General features: G+C 37.8%; 1 protein-coding gene across 2 annotated transcripts in view; it reads left to right on the top strand.

Moving 5' to 3' along the window:
- Positions 1-21422, top strand: part of LOC110456266 (protein jagged-1b-like) — a 148699-nt gene that overhangs the window by 13891 nt on the left and 113386 nt on the right. The window contains exon 1 of one of the 2 annotated variants that reach the window (XM_021506886.1): positions 5374-5456. The exons of the other annotated variant lie outside the window; for it this stretch is intronic. The gene's annotated coding sequence lies outside the window, so the exon portion shown is untranslated. Of the gene's footprint in view, positions 1-5373; positions 5457-21422 lie in introns of those variants that run through there. 2 annotated transcript variants of the gene reach the window in all.

Raw genomic sequence — 21422 nt, 5'->3', positions numbered from 1 at the left:
TTAGTGTCCCGAGACCAGGTCTATTTCCCGAGGCGAAGCCTAGGGAAATAGGCATGGTCAAGGGACACAAGAAACTTGCTATATCCCTCATTCCCATACTTTAACCGTTTTATTATACCGATACACACTGGAGAGATAGTTTAAACTAGAAAATATTTGTAAACCATAAGCTGTATAGCTTCACATCCCAACTACCCTTTTGATGGCAATGGCGCCAAATGCTTCCAAGTTCGGTAGCAAGCTCCGCCCACCTCGCGCGTCGCTTCCGAGTTCGGTAACAAGCTCCGCCCACCTTTTGCCTGATTGGCCCGGCGGAAACACCCGAGTGTAGGTGTGTTTTAGTTCCCAGACTAACACACAGGACTAAAACACAGTCGGGCAAAAGTGGGTATATATTCGATTTAACCAATTACTTTTATATAGAGTAAATAAATTAGAGGTATAATAACAGGATGTAACTGTGGGGTAACACTGCGTACTTGTGCGACAATACGGCGTAGTTGTTGGGTAACACGACATTCTTCTGGGGCAACACGACATACCTGTTGGGCAACACGACATATCTGTGGGGAAACACTGCGTACCTCTTGGCCAACACGGACAACACGACATTCCTGCGGTGCATCAAAGACAACACTGCGTACCTGTAGAACAACAAAGATAACACGACACACTTTTGGGCAAAAAGAACAGCAAAGTGTATATGTGGGGCAACAGTGACAATACGGTGTACCTATGGGACAACACAACGTACCTGTACGGCATCACTACATACCCGTTGGACAACAAGGATAACATACTGTAAACATAATCAACAGAAAGCTACTCGAAACGAAAAAGAAAAACTGATCTTTAACCAAGTGATGGCCGTAATAAAGGTGTCTCATTTAAGTTTCATTAACATGGCGACTCCTCGTCTGTTTGATTTGGTACAGTGTACAACACAGAACATCTTAAATACATTATATACATAACTATTATTTCAATATTTAAACATTTGAACATATACTGACTCATTATAAAGTATATCAAATAAATATTATTTGTCGTATATTATATCAATATAAGTGGTATACACATATCAAATATAACATACATTAAAGAAACACATATTTTACCAACATGTGTTAACATACATTATCTAAAAATGTTCAGTGAAATCCTTGGGTATTTGACGTACCATTTGTATTAAACTTTTGTTTAACTCCCTCTAAATATTTTAAATCAAGATGAGTACGAAAAAAACACATAAAAGCTTATTGTGTATCAATGTGAAGCTATTGCTGGGTTAAAGTGTTAAAGCACAGTAAGTTATATGAAACCTGCCGGCTCTATCTATTATACACCGAAATATGTTTGAACCATATTATTACACCATACAGGTACAAACAAACTCTGTGCCTAGGCGTACAACGGTGACTCTGTCATCACAATAAATACGACGAGAAATAATACTTCATCTCACCAACCATACTCAAGATTACAATTTGTAATTATACCAAATAACACAATAACATTCCTCCTCATAAACCTATTTTAACTAGGATCTGGCTGTGTGTGATACTATCAATGGTAAATCGAGTGAGGCTGAGGAACAGGAGACCGTCTTAAGGTTTACGCGTTCTGCATTTTCATTACGTAAGAGTTGAGGGAGGGGTACAACCCTACATATGTTTATAGTGAACATCTTATATCGCTTGCCCAATGGAACACGCATCCCACACGCCCGAAATACGTTAGAGAGTGTTTACTAGCACGAGGCCCCCTAACAGATAGTACAGCTAATGAAATCGAAATAGACATTCACAAACCTAACAAATTATCCGGCTATACTTACACAACACTGTCAAAATCATACCTAGAATACCGTTTACAAGACATGCAGCCGTGCGTCAAAACCCTTAAACTGAACACCTCAAGGACGAACATGCAACTGCGCGAGAAAAAACAGGCTCACTTATTAGCGTAATAATATACATACATTCTTTACAGCGGGACCGTGATCAAGTCTTTGTTTTGTTGAGGGATCCAGGTTTCGATTAGCTAACCTCGTCAAGTGATGAACGTATATAGCAGAGGTATTTAATTTGCAATGACATAAAAAAAAGTCTGTAGTTTAGAATATTTACTTGGTTCGTGTTACAGGATTTGTAAGTAAGGCAGTAATTGGATATCTTGTTACAAAGTTTGTAGTTTAGAATATGTTTTGGTTCGTTTTACAAGGTTTGTATGCGAGAACATTTATTTGTAAGTTTGGAGGAATATAAATTTGTTTGTATGACAAGGTTTGTAGGTAAAAACGTTGAAGGTTTCGTGTTACAATGTATGTAACGAGCAAAACATTCCCTAGTTTGTGTTACAAGGATTGCGGGAAGTTTAATTGGAAACAATTGACCAAGAGCCTGCTAAGCAAGCATATCGTACCAGTAACAGGCGACACTCTAAACAACCAGCATCAATACCACAGGGAAATGGGATCGAAACCGTAGACTAAACAAAACGTAAAGGGCTTCTGTATGATGCTTACTATCGTCTACAGACAATCGGGGAACAGCCCATAACCGCCAGATCGATGTATGGATTGTCACCAGGCCACAACTCAAACAGGACATGAACAAAAGCAAATTATAATTTTATTGTTAACAGGAAGGTGAAAACCATTTATTACACACCTTGTGTACAGCTTATAATGGGTGTCTAAACAGCAGGCATCCCGTTCGCATTTATATACATGTAACAGACATCTTGTCTGAAGAAGATTCACAGATATTACGGTTTTTTTTTTAATTGATAGATAGTATCTGAGGAATGTGTTGAGGATAAACATTATAACACTCTCACATAGGCAGCGACCGTATTAAACGCTTTAGGATACGGGTGTGGATATAGAGTATCCGGGTTGTTGTCACCGGTGTTGGTTCGTCAGTCTACTGTATACAGGGGCCACACGACAAACGCTGAAACAGAGCGAATCATTAGTTTATTTTATCTTTTATGCTCACATCTTGTGAGAATGGCATGACAAATAGAGGAACAGTCTAATTGATTGTCGCTCGCCCTGTGTATATAGTAAGGTGTATCTAAACAGTGCTATCAATTGATTGGATAAATGATGTTTACAAGACATAATTATTAGCAGCAAAACTGTTCAATCTTGAAGTGTAGACAATTCTACCAACATATCGATATGATATATTGTATTATTAGATGTAATATAATATTGACTTGACCAAACACTCCAGCAGTAAGTAAACTGAGCATTGTATCTGCCCCAGTAGGAATTCCGTTTTCTAGGCAATGAAACCTAACAGAAGTCGGTAGTAAAAAGTCCATTATCTAGGTAAGGAGATTTTAAAAGGAGTCAGCAATAGTAGAAAGTCCGTTATCTAGGTAAGGAGATTTTAAAATGAGTCTGCAAAAGTAGAAAGTCCGCAAGAGATATTGAGATTTAAAAGGAATCTACCAAAGTAGAAACTCCGCTAGAGATATTGAGATTTATAAGGCATCTACCAAAGTAGAAACTCCGCAAGAAATATTGAGATTTAACAGGAGTCTACCAAAGTAGAAAGTCCACAAGAGATATTGATATTTAACAGGAGTCTACTAAAGTAGAAAGTCCACAAGAGATATTTAGTTTTAACAAGGGCAGTACTTGAAATTCATCATCTAGAATAATGAGGCATGCGATACGGTGTCTGACTCGCCATTAGCAGTTACCCGTGTTGGGAATGTTCTCTTTACCGTCTGCTCAAGTCTCGTTCTCGCTCCTGGCAGTCCTGTCGGGTTCCAGCGCATGCCTATTCCACTCTCAATTAGAAACATATCTTTTTGGGCGACATTTGTCTTATTGCCATGCAATGATCCAGTTCCAATCAATGCGACCAATAGGCTGTCTAAAGTTTTTAATTATTCACAATAATCGCGATCTTAATGAACGCCTCACCCCTCTCCTGTTACTCCGCAATGTCGTTAAAATGCATAGTGTTCTTTTTGTTATGAGCGTAGGTGTCTATTCATGATTAATATTGGAAGGTTTGGTAATAAAACGTTGGGTAATTTCATAAGTCAATGGTGATTGTGTTCCGATTTATCCGTTGTTGCCGTGTGGGAGCTACCCGAGTTCCATCAGCACCACTATCACTTAAGACTATTTTCGCAAGAATTTTCTGTCAACATCCCAATAAAAAATGATTTATTTGATATTCCGTATGGCGACGTGTGTATGTTGACGCGTAATTGTTGTGGTATGTAGGGACTAGAGAGCTGGCCCCTTTAATGCTAAATCTACTATTGATATTACAAGGTTAATGGTAGGGGTAGTGATGATGACCTAGTATTCATTTACCTTTACCAATTTCCTAGTTTCCTTCGTACATCTATATTGGTCATCACTTCAATGGTTAGTTGTCCTGAGCGCATCCTAGTTATTGAACTCAGTCGGTGTCCTATTTATATCTTGTGTTCGGTTTTAGAGCGTCTTGTGACGTGTTATGCTGGTAGCCGACGCGATATGTAGCACATCTCGCGCGCGTGCAAAACACGATTTTATATTAAGCTGTGTATATATGTATATATACATTAATTAAACTGTTTCTCTACACGATGGTGTTTTGAGATATAGATCAAAGCCTCGCTCGGCGTCTTTTACTATGCCGTTTATCAAAGAAGACTAGTTTTCCGATTAACACATGACAGGTAATCTAGCCGTGGGATACGTGAGGGCGTCGTCTTAGCCACCCCACTGTATCACCTCAGACTGTCCCTCTGGTTTATAGTGAATATCCAAATATACTCGCTGACTCCTTAGCCCTAATTAATTAGAGGGTGATGCTAGGGTTAGTATATATTCGGTTCGTACATGACTTGCTTGTGACGCTCATATGTCTAGATTTGTCACGGGTATTACGGGACGTTCTGTTCCCACGTACGTTGTAGTCACTCGTCTGATGATATACCATTATGTACGAAACATTAACAGGTTTGAACATTTGCCAATGCAGCGGAAAAAAATATTTTTACAGTTCGATAATTTAATGGACAAATGCTTCGATTTATTAGCATATCGTAACCTATTTACTGGTGTCTTAACATAGGTAAAATGAGGGATATTTTTTTGAATAATAGTTTAATTATATAATCTATATTATATAGATTATATAATTAAACTCTTCAATATTATATGGGGTCATGCAAAATGCTGTCATAAAAACCTGTTTATTTTACTATCATAAAATAGATCTACCACGGACTTAGTCTAATCTAATTCGTCGCTAAATTACATCATACATGTACGTACCTGCAGTGTAACCTGTACCAAATTTTAACAAATTCGATATCACGTGACGGTGTAAGTCATGTGATACACAAAGAGCTACTGATCAAAATGGCAGACGTCTTTGCTTCTGCAGCCATGGCATTAGAAGCCGACAATAACGTGACAAAACCCTTATAACCGGGTGAGTTGACTTCTATGCTCATTTCATACATATTGCATGGATTTAAGTTATGAGATAATACTGACAAAATCCAAAAATATAAAAACAGTGCCATCTTTTGAAATGCGACAGTAATGTGGCTTTGGTGGTTTCGGGAGCTTTAGTAATAGTACCTCAACCAGTCCTTAAAAAGTTAACTCTTAGTGACAAAAAGCACCTATACCTCACTTGCAGCTCTATGCACCGGTCAACCTCTGGAGCTGACATCTACAGCTCTACTGTACACCAAAAGTCGGTGTCAATGAAGTACTGGACGACCTTCATTCTGGGTATGATTATTAGCTGGTGAAGAAAGTGGCCAACTGATGTTCACAATTCTTACATCATATTACTTGAATTACTTAAAAACATTCAAGAAACTTTTTAATTGAGTAGAAAGTTTTTCGCTGTTCATGACTATGCTCGAGTTAAGGTGATAAAGGTGATAGATTTTACATAAGCTCAGTTGGTTAAGTGACAGAGTGAGAAGTTGAGGGTGGATGGCTCAGTCTCTGGTGTGGACAGAATCATGCTGCTCTGATCTCCAGTTGCACTAGTCATTTCCTTATCCATTATTGTTGTTGAAATCTGTTTTAAACTTCATTCAAAAAATGAAAAAGGTAGAAAAAAAAGACCCCTGTACTGCTGCTAAAAACTAAGTATGCATTGCATTTTTTTCCTGGCATCACTTCTGAAATAATTTCTGAAAAGAAAACCATTTATTGAGGACTTATGCAAAATAGACAAAAAGGGAAAAATAAACAAATAAAAATTCAGAACAGTGTTTCAAGTATAGAGGATAAACAGGACCAGATCATTTATTGTATCCTGACTATTTGCACTACAGGTTTATCCAAAACGATTATGTGTGAAATACTACAGTAAAACTCTAGTGTTTATATAGCCTGCACTGGGACAGGGAGCCTTCAGTAGGATAGACTGGAACAAGTGTACAATAACCCACTGTCACCTCACTGGGACAGGGAGCCTTTAGTAGGATAGACTGGAACAGGTGTACAATAACCCACTGTCACCTCACTCTATTGTTGTTGGCTATCAAAGTCTCTGCCATTCACATATAATGTGTGTTAACTTAAGGATTAGCTTAGAATTAAATAAAAATGAAGTTATGTGTACCTTTTTTTTTGAGATTTAATTTTAATTTTGATTTTTTTTAGTCGTAAAATATTTACTGTAACAAAAAAAGAGATGAAAATTGGCAGACATGTCATTATGTTGATTTTTTCTTTTTGGTCAGTTGTATGTGAGATTTGCTTGTACAAAAACTGTATTATTTCCATGTTTAAAATGTTCCTGACATAATGACCATAGACTGCTAATGGAGAAGTTAGAACCTTTGTTTTGATTGTTGAACGTTATAGGCAGTTCAAACAAAACAGATTTACTGTTCACATAAAACATCTAGAAGTTAAAGGCCTTAGCAAGGTATTGCATATAGCTCCAATATAACAATGCCTACAAACAATGGATTTCTACATCGTAATTGCTTAGTAATTATATGCAGTAGCTTCGCTTAAGATTTATTCTTCCATAAAACACTAATAATCATCTGTAAAGGGAGATCTCAGGGTGTTTAGATGGTGACAACATTTTCCTACTTAATTGTTTTTTTTTGTTTAAATGATTGATGGAATAGTTTAAAATTGTTTAAATCGCCGTCTGTAATTGTTCAGCAGACCAATCATACTATCTCTATATTTTTAGTGATAAATAAAAGTAATTTAACATCAGTGACAGCGAAGCTATCAAAGGTGCCTGCGATCTATACCTTCCAAAGATGATTTACAATTTTGTCAGAAACTAATTGATTTTAAGTCCAAAAATAAAATGAGTTGTCTGACTGTCCCGACTACTGACTTGCGGAGCACATGTTCGCCTCATCACTCGGCCACCCAAATACAGGCCTGATCAATGATAGCCTTTCAATAGCAGTGAACTGTCCACATGTCAGCACATCTTGTACACTTTGTAAGAACATGTACTTAATTACACAATTAAGGAGAAGTGTAATGGAGTATTGTATGCAGCTGTCTATTTTTCGTAGTTGTTTTAGGTGAACACTGTTTCCTTGGGAGAAGGCAATAATGGGTTGATCAGTGTGAAACACTTATTTTGATACCATCCATGGTGACGATGTTTCGGGAAATGAACCAAGCAGACAAAAAATTACAGAATTAGGGCTATCATATTGAAACTGATGTAGTGGACATGATTTTGACCACAGTTTTTAGTACATAATAAATCTGTATGAAAGGTTCTTGGCAATATATGAAAGTTTATATGGTTTTGTGATATTATTATAAATTTGCAGGGGTGGAGACTCATAATGTTGGCACCCAGTGGAGGTGGTAGCAAGGCTGTGTCAGGACTGTTTTATAAACTATCATCAAGATTTAAATGAATTTGGCCAAAATTTGAAGAAGGTGTTGTGTATTTTTTGTATGTGCTGACAGAGAGACTGCAGTGTGTTGAGGTTATACGGTACACTCCCATTGGGTTACATGCTCTGGCATGCAATCCACATGTATGCTATAAAAAGTGCAGGATGTGCGTGTCACACACATGTGTATATTATACATGTAACACAGGTCGACCTACACGTTTATCTTCACTGTCATGGTTATACTGGTGATCTATTGTAAACAAGATGGTGTCCAACAGTACATTACTCCCAGTCAGTTGGGAGTAAAGACTTCAGTCCTTCCAGTTAATTATTAGGTCATGATCATGTGTAAAATACGATGTAAATACATGTATGTCAGATTCATATTTAAGTATTAAGGATATATTAGTACAGAGAAGATAAAACATACTTTGGATAGAAGAATATTAAGAAAATTATATTGACCCAGAAAATAACATTGTTTTCAAAGTTTCATAATGACTATGAGTTTACAGCAGATCAGTTGGCTTCAGCATTGAGCCAGAGGTAATTGTGGCATTTACTATCAATGCAGATGGAAACTTTGTAATGCAGGCTTTGAAGTACACCTTTACATACTGCATTAACAGGTACATGACATAGCTTTAAAGTACACCTGTACCAACAACATCAAACAGGCAACAACAGGTACATTATGTAACTTTAAAAAACACCTTTATGAATAACAACAGGTACCTGATGTAACTTTAAAAAACACCTTTATTAATTAATAACAGGTACCTGATGTAGCTTTGAAGTACACGTACCATTATCAAGCATGTAACAAAAGTTTCATTACATAGCCTTGAAGTACAGCTATATGTCGACAACAACAGTTACATGACGCTGCCTTGAAGTACACCAGTCAGAATTAAACAGGTTCATTACGTAGCCTTGAAATACAGCTATATGTCGACAACAACGGGCACATGACGTTGCTTTGATTTGCACCTATATCAACAACATAAAACAGGTTCATTACCTAGCCTTGAAGTACAGCTATATTTCGACAACAACAGTTACATGACGCTTCTTTGAAGTACACCAGTCACCATTAAACAGGTTCATTACGAAGCCTTGAAGTACAGCTGTATGTCGACAACAACGGTTACATGACGCTGCCTTGAAGTACACCAGTCAGCATAAAACAGGTTCATTACGAAGCCTTGAAGTACAGATATATGTCGACAACAACGGGCACATGACGTTGCTTTGATTTGCACCTATATCAACAACATGAAACAGGTTCATTACGGAGCCTTGAAGTACAGCTATATGACGACAACAACAGTTACATGACGTTGCTTTGAAGTACACCAGGCAGCATTAAACAGGTTTATTACGTAGCCTTGAATTACAGCTATATGTCGACAACAACGGGTACATGACGTTGCTTTGATTTACACCTATATCAACAACATGAAACAGGTTCATTACGTAGCTAAATGTTAACAGGACACATTCTGTTTGCTCTTTTGATCACTTTAAGTGCATAGCTAAACCTTTTACAACATTTTCATTAATTTTATATCATTTCCACCCAGTAAAAAAAGATAACAGATCATAGCGACAGGTGCATGGAAACGCATTACATTTTTTTCAGGAATTTTATTACGTTACGTTTAAAGGAATTCTTCGACAAATGCTGGAAATTTTACCGGTTTATGAAAGGAAAAGAAGAATCTGGTCAGATCGCTTCTGATGTCATCCCGGATATTCATACAGATTAATCCCACTATCAATTTAGCATTAATGGTATTGTAAAACACTTTATAGCCGCAATGAAGTTCATTTCATTTATCTTCAATCACCTGCGGGAGCTCTGGCCCATAACCCGCAGTGCATCTATAATTATTCAATTAGAAATTGTTGCTAACTGTCACAATGGGAGAAATGTGTGTGAAAAAAAGAGGGGGGGGGGGGGGTTTAGCAACATGGTCGATGGTAAGACAGGTGCTTGTCTGTGTGATGAGTGAATGGCATGAGGATGGGAATCTGTCAGGTACAGGATGTAGTGAGGGGTCAAGGTGGGCAGATTTGAGAGTCATCGCTCAGGTACATGGTTTGATGGATGAGAGGGAGTTGTTGGGGATTCCTCACATAAAGGGACCTGGGTGTGGTAGTTAGGGGGATCCCTTAGGTACTGTGTGTCATGAAAGGAAAGAGATCCCTTTAGATAATCTAAAGAAAAGAGTGTGGTGGATGAAAATGAAGGCGATCCCTCGGGTACAAGGTGTGGAGGAGGCTCAGGTACTGGAGGTGGTGGGGGAAGCTCAGGTACTGGAGGTGGTGGGGGAAGCTCAGGTACTGGAGGTGGTGGGGGAAGCTCAGGTACTGGAGGTGGTGGGGGAAGCTCAGGTACTGGNGGGGGATCTCTTAGAAAAAATCAATTCCAGATTACAATCTGCAATTTTAGAATTTAAAATTTCTTACCACTTTGTAATTGCTGTTTTGTTCACACAGACATACTGCAGAGGATACTGGCCATAATTCTGAATCAATGACCTACTTCATTAAATATGCTTTATACAACCAGTAACAGGATTGTGATTTCGTAATTGAAAAAATTGATTTAGCTGTCTCCAAGATTGATGTCCTGAATTAATATGTGTAAGAAAAGGTGTTGTGAACAAGTCTTGGACCGTGGTACAACATCAGTATTTATTTCTCTTCCATCCTCAACTTTGGTCCTAATTATGTAATTTACCTAATTGATTACCAGGTAGGAGATCCTAGCTGTCACAGGTAGAACTTGGCCCAGAGGCCATTGTTGTACACAGGTGGGTGGTGCTGGCCCGGTGCTGCTGCCACTGTAAAATGGGTTAGTTCGTGAAGGGTATGATGGATAGCGCAAATGATGGATGGAGGTTCTGCAAATTCGCTTTTATGAACTAGATGAAATAAAAGCTGTTAAAAATACTATTAGTAGATTGAATATCGGTAAAAAATAGGTTTGGGAATAGAATTTGTTCTACTGTAATTTATAATGCATGCATGTACATGAAATCATATTTAAATCGACTGCTTCCACCTATGTGTTGTTCTACACTGTTCTCACATCTGTGTTTTGATGGTTACAGTAGAAGATATGTCATCTACTTCTACCTATCTTGGATATTAAAGTAATACTTGTCTTTGATAGAGTCTGAGTACAGTCGCCCTATTGTATAGGTCAGTCTGTGACAGGACAGCACCAGTAATTAGGTCCCCTGGTCCCTGTGACAGATGGCAGCACCAGTTTGGTCCCCTGATCTCTATGACAGAGGGCAGCACCAGTTTGGTCCCCTGGTCCCTGTGACAGATGGTAGCACCAGTTTAGTCCCCTGGTCCCTGTGACAGATGGCAGCACCAGTTAGGTCCCCTGGTCCCTGTGACAGATGGCAGCACCAGTTAGGTCCCCTGGCCATGCATGGTCTCTATGCTTAGTGGCAGCACCACTATAGTTCTAGTCTGTTTGACAAAGGATAGCACCATTGCCCATTCAGCTAAACTGTATAAAAAGGACCTGGCCACCTTACAGCTCTATATATCAGACTCTGTCAATGCTACACTGTTGTAGGGGGAGTGTGTTTGGCACACTGAGCTGTTGAGATAAAGTAGTTTTGTAGTATGACAAAGTGTAAAATCTACAGGTGTGTACTATAGACATTTCATTCTTCAGAAAGAACAGCTTTATATTGTTGGTATTTTCTGATGAAAGCTGCTCCTTCTTGTAGTAGCTGCCAGCACACTGCAATGGAAAGGAAGCACCATTTGATACACAAATTGTGTGCTGGTACATAAAAAATTAAAGAATTTAAAGATTTTTATGTTATGTTAATGCCTGACCACAGATGACATGGACACAAGCATTTTATAGTTCTTCTCCTTGATCAAATGGAAATCTTTTGTACATGAAAGGATTCCAAAATTTGAACCTGATTAACAATCTTATTTTTTTAAATCTAAAAGGCTTATTTGTGTATTTCAAAGAACACTAGTGGAGAAAACACTAAAAGCTTTACCATCTGCAGCGGGTGCAGTCCATGCCTGCAGATGATACAAGTGCATGTGTTATAGAGATGAGGTGTGTTTTGGGATTTATTAACCTGTATCAGGCTGTTAATATCTGTGTGATAGTGGTACCTGGCCTGCTCACAGGTCCACATCACCGTGATGAGACACTAGGCCAGGGTTTGTGTGGTTCCTGTCTCCTATTCACTGGTTTGCCTGACACCTTGCTACACCAAGATTCTGTGGCCTAATGGGCCTGTAATGTATCCAGTTGGATGTGAAAGATTCCCCAGATCAGGTCATGTTAGATGAAAGAAAACATAGGAATGGTGAATCAAATTACATGAGGCTCATATTTTTCTGTAGACGAAGAATTGGTTGTGTAACTTAGTCAACTTATATATAATTATCACTACATGGGATGGCCCCATACATTAAACATTACTGCAAAGACTTTGACAGCTGTGTTCTCGATGTCATGTGAGAGCCATGTGTTGTGTTATCCATGTCATCATGTCATTTTCACTTTAAACTTCCAAGAGCCATGTAATGTTCTCTCGATATCAAGTAATAGCTTCAACAGTTGTACTTTGGACAATAAAAAACTGACTAAATATAATGTCTGTCACAATTTGTGTAAATATACCATAGCATAAACTTAGTTTCGAAACCTGTGTGATATAGATTATGTTTTGTGCAAATAGGCTTTGCCATAAGCCAAAACGTAGAGTACAAAGTGATTGCAATACAAGTTTCTGTCACAATTTGATTGAAATACATGCAAGCATGAGACAGACTTAGACTGCAATTCAAGCTTCTGTCACAGGCTGATCAAACACTCACCTGTCTGTACTGGCAGCCAGTGTAGATCAGAGAAATGGTGTGACTGAACTTTTGAATTGTGCCTTTGAGCCAGGCGATGCTAACAGATTTATATTTATTTTGTTTGTGTAGTTTACAACAAAGACGTTTTTTGTATTGAAGTCTTTGAACTGTTTTCTCTTAGAAAGAGTCATTGGTGTGATTTGTCCGGAAGTTACAAGGTAGTTAGATGGTCATTCCTATACTGCTCCAAAGCTTCTCTCCTTCCTATTGACCTTTTGCTTAAGAATTTTTGCAATGTATACAATTCTTGTTGTTATTTGGTGATTAAGGGAATGGCACATTTTGTAGACACCTGTCACACTTGTTCACGGCACCTGACAGGGTGGCCTGCTGGTTTTACACCTCGTTTTACATATATATCTATACGTTCTTGTCTCACTGGTCCTTAGTATAATTAACACCAGACGGGTAGTTACTGCAGGATTCTGATATAGCTTCCTCAACATTGATCTTGAAAGGTTCTAATCAGCAGTCATTTCTGTCTTGAAAACTAGTAAATTAATAATAACCAGTTTTGAAATAGCAATATATTGCTGAATGAAGCTCCTGACAGCTGAAATCCTGTAGAAATAGCCTCTATGTTATTTTGAAGTATGTGTTGTGTTTGCCCCTACACTGTCCTGGTCAGGCCAGCTAAGTGTTGGTTACTTTGAACAGCATGGTATAATTGTTTGTTTATACATCATGAGTAGCACCCACAGGGAGGGGAGGGGGGTGATCTGACCAAAACACCATATGGCCACCTAGTCCAGCTTCCCAACTGGTGGGTATTATTACTGTGTGCATGTCTACCTATAGTTCAGTAGCCTCTCAACCTATCAACAGGGGAGGGGGACATACCAGACACACAGACACAGTAGGGCCAACACTTGTAATAGGGCATTTCCGTTTTCTAATAACTGATGAACAAGGAAGCGTCTCCACCAGATTCTACACATACCTCAGACCACGTGTACTTAGAGATCTGGCTGGATTTGTATTTTGCCTTTAGAAGTAATTTTAGAACAGTAGTCTAGAGGTTTTGGTCCAATACCATAAACGTTTCTTTTAAGTAAAGCATCTGACTTTCGTCAGCAAACTTTATTTTGTGTAAATCAACTCCTGTAGAACAAGGTAGATTTAAATTGCCCTACATTAGAGGTTTAACAAATTGAGGAACTTTTGACAAGCGTCAAATTGGCACAATCATATCCGGTAAAATATTAGCGGACCAGCAGCCTCTTATGGTATAGAAGTAAGATTTGTCCTAGGTCTATATTCAATCTGTCTGCATTTGAATGGGAGATCAAATTCAATAGAGGCAAAAGATATATTTGTATGTACTGTATGTATAGTGGTCAATGGCTAGCGATTCTGATAGAAGTATATGTAGGCAAATTTAACCCTGACCACATTTGTGTCAAGATGCCAGAGGGTGGGTGAACAAATTGCAGTTTACAATATCCACATTGATTTTTTTTTCTTTTTTCTTTATATTCACCTGATCTATGTAGAAATGAAACACTCTAAAACAAACCTGGATTGTAGTTATATGAGGATACAGGAACAATTACTGTACATTACTAACAGTGTGAAGTAGTAATTGGAGTGTAATAAGGCATTATGTAAGTTCAAACAAGCACATGTTAGGGGCATAAAACACTAACTATCAGTGTTTCTATCAGAACATTGAAGCTCACAGTTCCCATGGCCTAATTGAAGGAGGTGATTCCCTCACTTTGAGGTAAGGGAGCGGCTGATTTGGTTACTTGTAATTAGGCCTAAAACCTAACACCGCCATGGAAGATTGGAAACCTTTGGTATCAATGTTTGTGGTAATTATTATTCTCTGGATATTAAAGTTACTAGATTAATAAAAAACACTTCTGAAAGGAAACCTCATTTGCTTGTTAGACTAGATGTAGGAATGAGTGATTTGCCAAATGTGTTAGGTGGTTTACAGTTTGCCTTTGAACTTTATGATACTAGATACATGTATGATAGGTGGGGCCTGGGAAAGAGGCATGCATGATTTGGGAGGGGGGAAAGGGAGGAGGGAAATACAAATATATTATTAGAGACAACACAACATGTATGATATGGGGAGGGGAAAATACCCGATAGATCGAGTAGGGATTGTGGGGATGTATATAGGATAGGGCATTGGGGGCAGGGGATGCATGTAATAGGTTGGATAGGGAAGCGATTATGATCACAAAGGTAGTTAGAATTAAGATGCAATGTTTGAATTTTTAAAATATAATATATTTATTTCATAATCATCTTTATAATCATGTGACTTTAAAATTACGAAAGACAGCTAATTTATAGATTTTCCTTTTGTTCTTTGTTCAACGATGGGCCAGTGCAGAATTCTGATTGATTCTGGGTGGTTGGTCCCTGGTTGCGAACTGTCATTGGCACTGAATTAAATTTAAGCCATTTGTTGGCTTTGGTTAAGTCTAGGTTGATATTTGCCTTTGGTTAGGTCTAGGCTTTTGTTGGCCTTTGGTTAAGTCTAGGTTGATGTTAGCCTTTGGTTAAGTCTAGGCTGTTGATGTTGGCCCTTGGTTCAGTCTAGGTTGATGTTGGCCTTTGGTTAAGTCTAGGTTATTGTTGGCCTTTGGTTAAATCTGGTTTGATTTTGGTCTTTGGTTCTGTCTAGGTTGATGTTGGCCTTTGGTTAAGTCTAGGTTAATGTTGGCCTTTGATTAAATCTGGTTTGATTTTGGCCTTTGGTTAAATCTTGGCTGTTGTTGGCCTTTGGTTAAGTCTAGGTTGATGTGGCCTTTGGTTAAATCTAGGTTGATGTGGCATTTGGATAGATCTAGTCTGATGTTGGCCTTTACCTAAGTTTTGACTGTTGTTGGCCTTTTGGTCATTCTGGATTGTTTTCGACCCTTGGGTCGGTCTAGACGTTTTTTTTACCCTCGGGTATAGACTGCAGTCGGTATTTGGCTGGTAGAGACTGCTATAAAGATTAGAAAGGGATAAGTCTGGAAAACATTTGGTCTAGGCTGATTTCAATCTCATGAAAGAGCCTGATAGTAATAAATCTGTTAACCTGCATCAGTAGTTACCCCCCTCATGTCCACCAGGCTCTGGGAGGCTTTGGGATGTATCAATCGAGAAGCATTAGGAGGTCATAACAATTTTTGTGGCATAAGGCATGGCTAGTCTGTCTGATGGATAGATTCCTATCAGATCTCATGGCTATCATAACACATGCATTTGTTTTCCAAAGCACTGAAAGGAAGGGAAAAAAAGAGATCAGAGACTTTTAACTTTCAATTAGAAGTGTATACCAGATCTGTGTTGTGTACTGTAAGGTAAGAGAATGGTTAGCATTATACAGTAGAAGTGGTGTTAGAAGTATATGGAGTTCCTGTGTTCTGTACAATGGTTAGTGTTAGTAGTGTATGGAGTTCCTGTGCTCTGTACAATGGTAAGTGTTAGTAGTGTATGGAGTTCCTGTGCTCTGTACAATGGTTAGTGTTAGTAGTGTATGGAGTTCCTGTGCTCTGTACAATGGTTAGTGTTAGTAGTGTATGGAGTTCCTGTGCTCTGTACAATGGTTAGTGTTAGTAGTGTATGGAGTTCCTGTGCTCTGTACAATGGTTAGTGTTAGTAGTGTATGGAGTTCCTGTGCTCTGTACAATGGTTAGTGTTAGTAGTGTATGGAGTTCCTGTGCTCTGTACAATGGTTAGTGTTAGTAGTGTATGGAGTTCCTGTGCTCTGTACAATGGTTAGTGTTAGTAGTGTATGGAGTTCCTGTGCTCTGTACAATGGTTAGTGTTAGTAGTGTATGGAGTTCCTGTGCTCTGTACAATGGTTAGTGTTAGTAGTGTATGGAGTTCCTGTGCTCTGTACAATGGTTAGTGTTAGTAGTGTATGGAGTTCCTGTGCTCTGTACAATGGTTAGTGTTAGTAGTGTATGGAGTTCCTGTGCTCTGTACAATGGTTAGTGTTAGTAGTGTATGGAGTTCCTGTGCTCTGTACAATGGTTAGTGTTAGTAGTGTATGGAGTTCCTGTGCTCTGTACAATGGTTAGTGTTAGTAGTGTATGGAGTTCCTGTGCTCTGTACAATGGTTAGTGTTAGTAGTGTATGGAGTTCCTGTGCTCTGTACAATGGTTAGTGTTAGTAGTGTATGGAGTTCCTGTGCTCTGTACAATGGTTAGTGTTAGTAGTGTATGGAGTTCCTGTGCTCTGTACAATGGTTAGTGTTAGTAGTGTATGGAGTTCCTGTGCTCTGTACAATGGTTAGTGTTAGTAGTGTATGGAGTTCCTGTGCTCTGTACAATGGTTAGTGTTAGTAGTGTATGGAGTTCCTGTGCTCTGTACAATGGTTAGTGTTAGTAGTGTATGGAGTTCCTGTGCTCTGTACAATGGTTAGTGTTAGTAGTGTATGGAGTTCCTGTGCTCTGTACAATGGTTAGTGTTAGTAGTGTATGGAGTTCCTGTGCTCTGTACAATGGTTAGTGTTAGTAGTGTATGGAGTTCCTGTGCTCTGTACAATGGTTAGTGTTAGTAGTGTATGGAGTTCCTGTGCTCTGTACAATGGTTAGTGTTAGTAGTGTATGGAGTTCCTGTGCTCTGTACAATGGTTAGTGTTAGTAGTGTATGGAGTTCCTGTGCTCTGTACAATGGTTAGTGTTAGTAGTGTATGGAGTTCCTGTGCTCTGTACAATGGTTAGTGTTAGTAGTGTATGGAGTTCCTGTGCTCTGTACAATGGTTAGTGTTAGTAGTGTATGGAGTTCCTGTGCTCTGTACAATGGTTAGTGTTAGTAGTGTATGGAGTTCCTGTGCTCTGTACAATGGTTAGTGTTAGTAGTGTATGGAGTTCCTGTGCTCTGTACAATGGTTAGTGTTAGTAGTGTATGGAGTTCCTGTGCTCTGTACAATGGTTAGTGTTAGTAGTGTATGGAGTTCCTGTGCTCTGTACAATGGTTAGTGTTAGTAGTGTATGGAGTTCCTGTGCTCTGTACAATGGTTAGTGTTAGTAGTGTATGGAGTTCCTGTGCTCTGTACAATGGTTAGTGTTAGTAGTGTATGGAGTTCCTGTGCTCTGTACAATGGTTAGTGTTAGTAGTGTATGGAGTTCCTGTGCTCTGTACAATGGTTAGTGTTAGTAGTGTATGGAGTTCCTGTGCTCTGTACAATGGTTAGTGTTAGTAGTGTATGGACGTCCTGTATCCTTTACAGTGGCTAGCATTACCAGTGTTCCCGAGTGTTCAGGTGACACGGGTGTGAATCAATCATTGATTTCATATTTCTAATAAATATCTGCAGTTAGAAAGTATTTGATATTATTTCCTCAGACACAGATGGTGCCAGGAGCTATAACGACATCAATAATTAGCCTGGTATTGCTCACCCGCTGTTTTATTATGAAAGAAAATTCAATATTTGTCAATCTTATGAACTATGAAAGAATGCATTCGGGTGAAAGTTTCCGGGGAGATAATATCAATTGTGTGCTTCTTTGTATTTTGAAAATCTATATTTTTCAGGATGATTGATTTAATCTTTAAATACCAATGGTCTGTGTGTTTACAAGATCAAAGGGGCTTGTGGTGTAAGATCTTTGATGTCACCTATTCGTTCAACTGTATGGCTCGATTAAGTACATCACATCAGGGTCACTAGAAAGCTTGTACTTGTAACGCTCAAGGTCCCTGGTAATCACAGAGCTCTTTCTGTATATAAATAACACCTACATAATTACACATTTATTTTGGGTCAACATGTATAAATAAATAAAAGATATTGTGAAAGAATTAATTTGATACTACAGGATAAAAAGAATTGCATGTTGATAACCTATACATGGATGAGAGATAAGAAAATTTTAAGGTTTAGTATTATAAAGTTATATATGGTGCATGCCATGTCTTTAAGATTTATTTTTAGTCATTTAATGGAAGTCTGTCTGTATAAGGGGAGTTATGATAGATGAGTATTAGAGTCAGAACACAAAGATAAGTGTAGATTTATATGAGAGACTCCTGCCACAGAAGCAACACACCTAATGACAGCTACATAATCGCTATTTAAAATTCCATGGGAAAAATTTAATGTCACCAAATTTATTCCATGTTTAATGACCCGGAAAAGTCTTAAACACTTATCTTTGTTATGTGGTTTACTTTGAGAAGAATAACTGCCTCTTTATAATGCTTGTCATTCATCAGGGGTTGTGTAACCTACCACCAAAGCTATCCAATGACGCTAACGTTAACACTTAAAGGCAAACAAAGCTTTATCATATTCTTAAGTAGCATAAAAAGAGTTTTTACAAGTTTTCAGATATTTTTTTGAAGAATTCCAACCAGACAATAAAGTTTCATGTTAGATTTTATAGTTGTAAAACTGAAATCTTCTACTCCATATCGTAAATTGCTTTCTTTAAAGATTTTGCATGTATATTTATTAGCGAATACTTGAATTCAAAATTAAGAGGGTGGTATATATAACAAGATAATATTTATCTATAAAATAAGTGAAATCTTTAATTTGAAAATCAGTCTCTTCAGTCTCATCCTTGAAATTATCTCACTTCTTTATCTTTCACAAAAAATATGTTAAATTCAGTTGACCTCTGGAAATAAACTATTAACAATAATTTTTTGACCACTTACTGTAACAAGACAAACCAAAATCTTATACAAATGTACTTTATAATACATTTACATATGTAAATAAACCATGTCAGATCTTAATTGTCAGGTATCCACCAGTCTAGATCTAAACCTAAGCCATTCCTTCTATCACCTTTGAATAGTTACGAGTTGAACAATCTCATATTTAGCACAAAATTAACACACTCTAAAGAAGCTTATGGGAAGTGGATGGGAGAGGAATGAATTGCTTGTCTATTACCTCTCATGTGTACTTCACAGGTTTTAAAGTAGCTTTTTGGCATTGCTCTTCAACCACTTGATGAGGTAGTATTCATTTAACTAGTTGCCGTCATAAAAATACTTGAGATGCTTGACAGGGGATCATCTATTGCCAAGTACAATTCATTAAACTAGCAGAGTTTCTAACAAGACCAGAGTGTAGACAGTGTACAACACATACAGGTAGACATGCAGTGTATATAACATACAGGTAGACAGTGTATATAACATACAGGTAGACAGTGTACAATACATACAGGTAGACAGTGTACAACACATACAGGTAGACAATGTACAACACATACAGGTAGACAGTGTACAACACATACAGGTAGACAGTGTAAAACACATACAGGTAGACAATGTACAACACATACAGGTAGACAGTGTACAACACATACTTCAAAGATTTTGATATTTTTACCTGTGTCTAACATTTGTAGAAATTAATAAATAGATCTGTACTTTTGTTTGAACAATCTCATTAAAGAGACATATCTGTCTGGTTTGGTTTTAAACCCTGCTATTTATTAAACAGATCTTTGGTTTTGTTTAAATGCTATATATTGTTGTTTTAATTTTTAACTCTATAATATTTAAAAACACATTTTTGGTTTTATACAATATTTATTGAACACGTCCTTGTTGGATTTAATTTTTTCATACTTTATACTTATTGAACACATTTTTGGTTTGGATTGGTGTTAACATTATTTATTGAACAATTTGATCAAAGTAAAAAAAAAAATATCAAAATATAATCTGATTTAATGATGAATGATAAAGTCATATTTTGATCTTCAATTTTTGATAAATTAGCAGGAATTGATGCTTGAATTAGTTTACAATGCTATTTTGATGAGAATATTACAATAAAAAAGACATTACATCATATTCTATACTTATGTTACATCCTTGTATCAGGTATATTAATAGCATTAAAGCTTTTGTTAAAGATTATGTACTTTAACGCTTTTTATACAGGATATATCTCTTCCTTTTTTTTGCCAAAAAACTAGGATCATTTGAATGCCACTTTGTCTTGCTGTCATATTTAGGCCGCATGCCTACAGTGATTGGAAGTCAATCTTTCCTGTTCCTTCGTAAGAGTGTGTGATCAGTGTTTTAACACTGGTTATTACATCACATTTACACGTGAACAACCTGCATCACTGATGGCAGATACACTGTACACGGAAATGTGTTGAAGAAAAACACTAAATACTTTACAGTGTGTGACCCTTCAATGGATTCTGACATGCTATCCCTGTATACATCATCCTGTCGGAGGCTCGGAACATTTCCCACATTTCTGCTACTGTGAATTGATGATTGGATTATTATTTTTGAAGGTTTCCTGTTTTTAGCTCACCTGGCACGAAGTGCCAAGTGAGCTAATGCCGTGGTGCGGCGTCCGTCGTCCGTCCGTCGTCCGTCCGTTCGTCCGTCGTCCGTCCGGCGTCAATATTTTACTTTAAACGACTTCTTCTTAATAACCGAAAGGCCTAGGGTGATGATATTTGGCCAGAAGCAAACTGGGATGAAGGGCTACCAAGTTTGTTCAAGTAAATGACCTTCATCTATTTTCAAGGTCACAGGGGTCAAATATGTTAAAAACTTTAAACAACTTCTTCTCAATAACCAAACTGCCCAGGGAGATGATATTTGGTCAGTAGCATGCTAGGGTGAAGGGCTACCAAGTTTGTTCAAATGAATGACCTTCAATTATATTCAAGGTCACAGGG

Source organism: Mizuhopecten yessoensis, unplaced genomic scaffold (genome assembly GCF_002113885.1).
Source record: "Mizuhopecten yessoensis strain PY_sf001 unplaced genomic scaffold, ASM211388v2 scaffold8605, whole genome shotgun sequence".
NCBI classification, from domain to species: Eukaryota; Metazoa; Mollusca; class Bivalvia; order Pectinida; family Pectinidae; genus Mizuhopecten; species Mizuhopecten yessoensis.
The sequence above is the reverse complement of the archived record's forward strand: the minus strand, read 5'-3'. Positions and strand labels throughout refer to the sequence as shown.